General features: G+C 42.9%; 1 pseudogene; it reads right to left on the reverse strand.

The window, feature by feature from the left end:
- Positions 1 to 1594: 1594 nt before the first annotated feature.
- Positions 1595 to 5103, reverse strand: LOC112816511 (uncharacterized; annotated as a pseudogene).
- Positions 5104 to 8504: the final 3401 nt, after the last annotated feature.

Consider the following 8504-nt stretch of genomic DNA (forward strand, 5'->3'; position numbering starts at 1 on the left):
GAGTAGATACTTGATTGGCAACACAAAGAATAAGGAATACAGGGGGCACCTGAGTGGCTCAGTCAGTTAAGCATCTTTGGCTCAGGTCGTGATCCCAGGATCCTGGGATCGAGCCCCACATCGGGCTCCCTGCTCAGAGAGGAGCCTGCTTCTCCCTCTCCCTCTGCTGCTCCCCCTGCTTGTGCTGTCAAATAAATATTTTTAAAAATACTTAAAAAAGGGGGGCGCCTGGGTGGCTCAGTCGTTAAGCGTCTGCCTTCGGCTCAGGTCATGATCCTGGGGTCCTGGGATCGAGCCCCACATCAGGCTCCCTGCTCAGTGGGGAGCCTGCTTCTCCCTCTGCCTCTGTCTCTGTCTCTCATGAATAAATAAAATCTTAAAAAAAAAATAATCTCTACACCCAACATGGGGTCAAACCCATGACCCCGAGATCAAGAGCCATATGCTCTACTGAGCCAGCCAATTGTCCACCAAAATTGTCATTTTTCAGTGTTCCTTTCTGAGACAATGATTACAAAATTATATAAAAATTAAACTACTTGCATATTAGAAATACACTTCAATTTACCCATGGATCCAACATATTTCAAAACAGGAACAAAAATTGTTACCAACTGACTGAAGGAAAAAAATTTACCTATTAAACCTAAGAACTCTTGCTTAAATAGCACCTACAGGATTATCTCACCTCAATATATACTTGGAGTGAGCAGAGCTCCATACTACAGTGAATCACTTCAAAAATAAGTCACTGATAAGGGCCGTGCATGTATAATATTCATAAAATTTCTTTCATGTTGTGAACTTTTGCCAGCATTCTACCTGAATTAATGTTCACCAGACTTACTCGTATTACTTACATTAATATGACTTCTTCCCCATACAGTTTTCACACTTCTTTGAAATATTTGTTAAAATGCAAAAGGTTGGGGCACCTGGGTGGCTCAGTCAGTTAAGCATCTGCCTTCGGCTCAGGTTATGATCCCAGAGTCCGGGGATAGAGTCCCACGTCCGGCTCCCTGCTCAGCGGGGAGTCTGCTTCTCCCTCCTTCACCCTGCTTGTGCTGTCACTCTCTCTTTCAAATAAATACTTTAAAAAAATGCAAAAGTTTGATTGAGTTTTTAGTCATACAATATGTACCCAGTGTACATTCTTACATGGCTTTGTAGTGACATGAGGTAAGTGAAGGTTTCCTATATTTACATATTCAATACAGTTCTCTCCAGTAGGAGTTCATTCGTGGCTTCCCGAGGGAAATGGGTCTACTAAAGGCTTTCCTAGATTCTCTACATTTCTACAGTTTCCATCCAGTGTGCATTCTTACCTGTTCATGAAAGATTGTGCAACAAATGAAGGCTTTGCCGTATTTTTTTTTTTAATTTTATTTATTTGAGAGAAAAAGAGAGAGAGCAAGTGAGCAAGCATGAGCTGGGTGAGAGGCAGAGGGAGAAGCAGGCTCTCCACTGAGCAGGGAGCCCGATGTGGGACTCGATCCCAGGACCCTGGGATCATGACCTGAGCTGAAGGCAGACACCCAACTGACTGAGCCACCCAGGCGCCCCTACCATATTATTTATATTCACAGACTTTCTCTTAGGTTTGAGTTCTTTCATGATTTCGTGAGGAGCTGGGATGACTGAAGATTTTACTACAATTTTTACATTGATGGGGTTTCTCTCCAGTGTGAGTTTTTTCATGTTTGTGATGTCCTGGGAGAAGCAAATGCTTTCTTACATGCCTTACATTTATAAGGTCCATCTCCAGTGTGGATTACCATGTGCGACTGAACACCTGAAGGATAAATGAAGGCTTTCCCACATTCATAGAGTTTCCATTCATAGAGTTTCATTTCAGTGTGAGTTCTTTCATGTTTTTGAACATCATAGTGACTGCTGAAGGCCTTACCACATAGTTTACACTCACAGGTTTCTCCCCGCTATGACTTCTTTCATGTTTTCCAAGGAAACTGGGATAACAGAAAGCTTTACCACATTCCTTACATTCATGAGGTTTCTTCCCATTATGTATTCTGTTGTATTTTTCAAGGGATCTGGGAGAAAGGAAGGCTTTACCACATTCCTTATATTCATAGGGCTTCTCTCCACTGTGTGCCCCGTTCATGTCTTTGGTTTTTGTTGTTGTTTTGTTTTGAAAGACTTTTTATTTATTCATTTATTTCAGAGAGAGAGAAAGCATGTGCAAGCAGGGCTGTGGGAGAGGTGGAGGGAGAGAGACAGAGAATCTGAAGCAGACTCCGCCCTGAGTGCAGAGCCCAATGTGGGGCTTGATCTCATGACTGCGAGATCATGACCTGAGCCAAAACTAAGAGTCGGTCGTTTAACTGACTGAGTTACGCAGGCAACCCCAGTTCATGTCTTTGAAAGGATCTGGGACACCTGACGGCTTTCTCACACTCCTTATGTTTATAAAGTCCTTCTCCGCTTTGCTTGATCATGTATCTTCGAAGTTTGGTAAAAGAATGCAGTGCTTTCCCACTTTCCTTACATTCATAGGGTTTCTCCCCATTATGACTTCTCTCATGTTTACATAAATTACTTGAATAACTGAAGGTTTCCCCACATTTTGTACATTCCTTAGGCTTTTTGGCACTGTGTATCCTTTCGTGTATTCGAAAGGACCTGAGACAACTGAAAGCTTTACCTCATTGCTTAAATTCACTAGGTTTCTCTCCAATACGAGTCCTTTCGTGTTTACATAAGTTGCTTGAATAACTAAAGGTTTTACCACATTTTGTACACTTGTAGGGCTTTTCCCCACTGTGTGCCCTTTCATGAATTTGAAAGTAATTGTGACAAATGAAAGCTTTCCCACAGTGTTTACATTCATAGGGCCTCTGTCCAGTGTGCGTCCTTTCATGCATTCGAATGGATTGGCGATGCTTGAAGGATTTCCCACATTCCTTACATTTATGAGGCTTCTCTTCACATTCCTGATACTCATATGGTTTGTGGCCAGTGTGAGATCTCATGTGCTTGTTAAAGGATGAATGATGCCTGAACACTTGTCCACACAAAGTACATTTATGTAGTTTTATTCCAGTAGGACTTTTCTTCTTCTGATTATGATATGGAATCTGGCTGAAGGTTTTTCCACATTGACAACCTTGTTTTCTTTTACAGTCTCTCTACTGTATGTCTGCTATAAAAAATGAGAAGCATATTGTTATTAGCTTATTTATTAATAATTTTATATTAATAATTGTAAAAATGACTTTTTAAACTATTTTCAAGGAAAGTATAGGTTTTCCATAATTTCTGATTGAGAGTAAATATACAGCAGTTCCCTCCCTTCATCTGCAATTTCACTTTCTAGGGTTTCAGTTTTCCATGGCCAACCACAGTTCAGAAGCAGATGATCCTCCTTCTGATACATGGTCAGAGGATCAATAGTAACCTGATGCTATATAACAATGCCTAAATCATTCACCTCACTTCTCATTGTGTAGGCATTTTATCATCACATCATCATAAGACGGGTGAGTGCAGTGCAAGTTTTTAAAAGATTTTATTTATTTATTTATTTGAGACATAGGGAGAGGAGAGAGTACGCAAGTGGTGGGGGGGCAGGGAGCAGAGGAGGAGAGAGAGGGAGAGGGAAAAATCTTAAGCAGACTCCATGCTCAGCATGGAGCCCAATGCAGGGCTCCATCTCATGTCCCTGAGATCATGACCTGAGCCGAAATCAAGAGTCAGATGCTTAACTGACTGAGCCACCCAGGTACCCCTAGGTCATATTTGATAAAAATTTTGATGAAAATATTCTAAGAATCTACAAATTTGAAGCTGGGCTGATTTGCTTTACTTGCTTTTTAAAAAATGTCATGACATCTCTAGATTCGCTCCTGGGACCTTGCTTTCTCATGTGAGTGGGACTCACCTCAGATTTGTCCCAGAATTTTCATCCTGATCTTCATTGTCATGGTCTTCCCATTTTTCTTCTAAAATGCACAGTACTGGGCACCCGGTTCAGTCGGTTGGGCATCTGCCTTTGGCTCGGGTCATGGTCCCGGGGTCCTGGGATTGAGTCCTGCATCAGGCTCCCTGCTCAGCATGAAGTTGGCTTGTCCCTCTCCCTCTGCCTCTCCCCTGCTTGTTCTTTCTCTCTTTCTCTCTCTCTCTCAAATAAATAGATAAAATCTTAAAAAAAAATAAAATGCACAGTAGCTTTCTGCAGTACAAATTATAAAAATTTATTAATTTTTTATTTTTAGAGAGGGATCGGGGAGGGGCAGAGGGTAAGGAAGAGAGAGAATCTTTTTTTTTTTTTTAGATTTTTATTTATTTATTTGACACGAGAAACACAGTCAGAGAGGGAACATAAGCAGGGGGAATGGGAGAGGGAAAAGCAGGGTTCCCGCCAGGAATCTGGGATCATGACCTGTGCTGAAGGCAGACGCTTAACGACTGAGCCACCCAGGCGCCCCAGGAAGAGAGAGAATCCTAAGCAGGCTCCACGCCCAGCACAGAGCCCGATGTGGGTATCGATCTAACAACCCTGAGATCATGACCTGAGCCGAAATCTCATAGAAATTATAGTAAATATAATTATTAAGTACACTTATATATTAAATATATAGTAATTACTAATTATAATTTAATAAATTATAAAATTTTATTACAAATTATTAGATTCTAGGTCCATGAATATGGACCTATGACCATGCCTTGTTTATTTACCAACATAGTCCCTTTCCACATTTCACCTCTCGAAACAGCCCTGATGAGCAAATCACACTGGTTCTCTAATGGACTCGTAAGTAAGGATGTCGTCACCCTTACCTACTGAGGCCAGGTTCCTGAGGGTTTCCTGCATCACATCTCTGTAGAGTTTCTTCTGGGACGGATTCAGAAGAGCCCACTCCTCCAGGGTGAAGTTCACAGTCACATCCTCAAAGGCCACTGGGTCCTGAAACATCCCATGCATGTGTACAGGAGGATGGGTGAGACAGACAGCACTGGAGATCTCTACTCAATTCGTAGGAAATTCACATAGGACTTTGATTTCTCAACATTTATTCTATGACTGGGTCATCAGACTCTTCCTCTCTGGCTCACACCCATTTCCTAATGAATTTAACAGCATCATGAACACGTGGGATTTACTGCTACATTTTTATTGTGATCACTTCAAGTCTTCATCAGTCTCTACTGTCAGGTACGGAACAACTTGGAGAAATTATATTCAAATAAAATTAGTATTTCCATTTTATTTTTAAAAACATTTTATTATTATTTTTTAAGATTTTATTTATTTATCTGTCAGAGAGAGAGCACAAGCAGGGGGGAGGGGCAGAGGGAGAAGAAGGCTCCCCCCTGAGCAGGGAGTCCAATGCAGGGCTGGATTCCAGGATCCTGGGATCATGACCTGAGCTGAAGGCAGATGCTTTTTTTTTTTTTTTAAAGATTTTATTTATTTATTTGACAGAGAGAGACACAGCGAGAGAGGGAACACAAGCAGGGGGAGTGGGAGAGGGAGAAGCAGGCTTCCCGCCGAGCAGGGAGCCTGATGTGGGGCTCGATCCCAGGACCCTGAGGTCATGACCTGAGCCGAAGGCAGTCGCTTAACCACCTGAGCCACCCAGGCGCCCCCAAAGGCAGATGTTTAACCAACTGAGCCACCCAGGCATCCCAATATTTCCATTTTAAGTACATCAAAACCTTGAAAGACAAAGTCTTCCATGTCCTCCTTTAATACCACCATATCATAAAGCACTTCATGAAGCACAGCACCATATATGATTGAAGTGTTTTTTTGTTTTTCTTTTTAAGACTTTGAAGACTTAGATCTCTCTCTTTTTTTTAAGATTTTATTTATTTGAAAGAGAGAGACACAGTGAGAGAGGGAAAACAAGCAGGGGGAGTGGGAGAGGGAGAAGCAGGCTTCCCCTGGAGCAGGGAGCCCGATGCGGGGCTCGATCCCAGGAGCCGAAGGCAGACACTTAATGGCTGAGCCACCCAGGTGCCCCTAAAGTGTTGTTTTTTTTTTTTTAAGATTACATTTATTTATTTGAGAGAGAGGGAGATAGAGCACGAGTGGAGGAGGGGCAGAGGGAGAAGCAGACTCCCCCCTGAGCAGGGAGACTGATGCGGGACTCGATCCCAGGACCCTGGGATCATGACCAGAGCCGAAGGCAGACGCTTAACCCACTGAGCCATCCGGTGCCTCTGATTGAAGTTGTTTTTTTTTTTTTTTTTTTTTAGTGTTCCATGATTCATTGTTTGTTCATAACACCCAGTGCTCCATGCAGAATGTGCCCTCTTTAATACCCATCACCAGGCTAACCCATCCCCCTACCCTCCTCCCCTCTAGAACCCTCAGTTTGTTTTTCAGAGTCCATCATCTCTCATGGTTCGTCTCCCCCTCCGACTTACTCCCCTTCATTCTTCCTCTCCTGTTATCTGATTGAAGTTTTAATGAATAAAAACACAATGAAGAGCTGGAAGGTTGTTCTTCTAGTCCCATTCCCAAATAGGAGAGGCCGGGAGGCCTCTGGAAATGCAACTTGTAACTAAGTCCAGCTGGCCAGATTGTCCTGCAGTCCTCCAGGCCATTAGAAGTAGTCAGATCCAGGGGCACATGGGTGGCTCAGTTGGTTAAGCCGCTGCCTTCAGCTCAGGTCATGATCTCAGGGTCCTGGGATCGAGCTCCATGTCGGGCTCCCAGCTCAGGGTGTTGGGGGGGAATCTGCTTCTCCCTCTCACTCTGCTGCTCCCCCTGCTTGTGCTCTCTCTCTCTCTCTCTGACAAATAAATAAAATCTTAAGAAAAAAAAAAGAAGTAGTCAGATCCAGCTGGCTACACGAACATATTCCTGTGGAGGAGTATAATTATAATTTGTTCATATAATACTTATCATGCTCAGTTTTACCTTTTTTTCTCTGTCTCATTTCATGGAGCCCGGGAGTTACTCAGAGTTAGAGCTCAGGCATGAGGAAGAACACATAACAACTTAGACATCAGCAACATCCCTATACTTGTGAGCCTCAGGGTATATTGGGATAAGATCACAGAGAAGTTCTTTCCAGCAGATTCGTAACACTGTAACCTGGGCCTTGATGACCTTGCAGAACAGGTCAAGACTTGGAATTTGCAGGGCACTCATTGAAATCCACAATCCTCTGATGGTGAATTTGCACATGATCACAACACGCATAAAGACTTGAACAGGTCCCCTTGCTCTAATTTCAGCAGCAAAGGATGCCTGACCACCACTCTAGAGGCTGTCCTCCGAACTTCTCTCATTTGAGAGCTCCCAGGTAGAGCGGAGCAGCCATCCCCGGGAATAGGAATGCCCCTGCAGCATAATTCCCCTAAATGCTGGTCCTAGCAAGAGATCAACAGCTCACAAATGTTCTGTGGCAGGGAACAGAGACAAGGCTCCCACCCAGCAATTCTGAGGCTAGAACTGATGTATTCAGTGGAACAACAGCAAAATAGTAATGCCTCTCTTGTGAGTTCAGAGAGTAAAGTTAGCTGCCTGGGTCGGCCCCAATTACTTTCTACAACTCATCTGTAGCACCCCCTGGAACAAAGGTTGCAGGTGGAAGTGAACATCAGGAGGCCCAAGGCCATTGTTTATCCTGATAAATGCTTGCTCACAAAGTTTGTATGGGATGTGGGGAGTGACCCATAACCTTACAGAGAGAAGTGCCTCAGTATGCCTTGAAGTTTTTATGCAAATAGTATGGTAGATAGTAAACTCAGTGTGCCTTGAAGTTTTTATGCAAATAATATGGTAGATAGTAAACTCCTGTTTTCCTTTTTAGAGTCAGTAACTTTGTTACATGTTGGGCACACAGGTGCCAATGAGCCCACATGATCAGCCCGCAGAAAACACTCTGGGCCCTGAGTCTCTGCTGAGCTCCCTGGTAGACAATAATTCACGTGTACTCACAACTTCTTGCTTGGAGAACGGAGCCCATCCTATGTGAGACAACATTTGGGAGCTTGTTCCTGGTTTCCTCCACACCAAATTTAATTCAGTACTAAACAAGACTAATAAAGGCTTTTTAATGATATTCATGAGAAAAAATAAGAATTGGCTTTTGGGAAGTGTCAATCAAAGCAAAATAAAATCTAAGCACATAGTCTTAGAAATAATTAATTGCCACCCAGATGTCACCTCTCCCAAATGGTATCTTTGTAAAATTCCATAAACCCCCAAAACAGATTCTTTAGGAATCAACAAAACCTACCTAATATGAGGAAGCATTAGTCATGAGACTCTTTAGATGTGTGTCAGTGGGCCATATGTTGAAAGATGATTGTTATCATACCCTGGGAGGTTGTGGTTATCAGAGTCAAGTGACACAAACCAGAGCAAAGTTACAATGGTGAAACATTAAAGAAAATCTTTGAGGGGCGCCTGCCCCTCCAAACCTAATATGAGGAATGAATGCCGAGAAATGGACAGAGTCTTCAGAAAAATAAGGTGGTGGTCTACCTAACGTACATCAAGGATTGTCAAGCTATGGTATTCCAGA

The sequence above is a fragment of the Callorhinus ursinus genome, unplaced genomic scaffold (assembly GCF_003265705.2).
Source record: "Callorhinus ursinus isolate GAN/ISIS: 27379988/994484 unplaced genomic scaffold, GSC_fseal_2.0 scaffold82, whole genome shotgun sequence".
NCBI classification, from domain to species: Eukaryota; Metazoa; Chordata; class Mammalia; order Carnivora; family Otariidae; genus Callorhinus; species Callorhinus ursinus.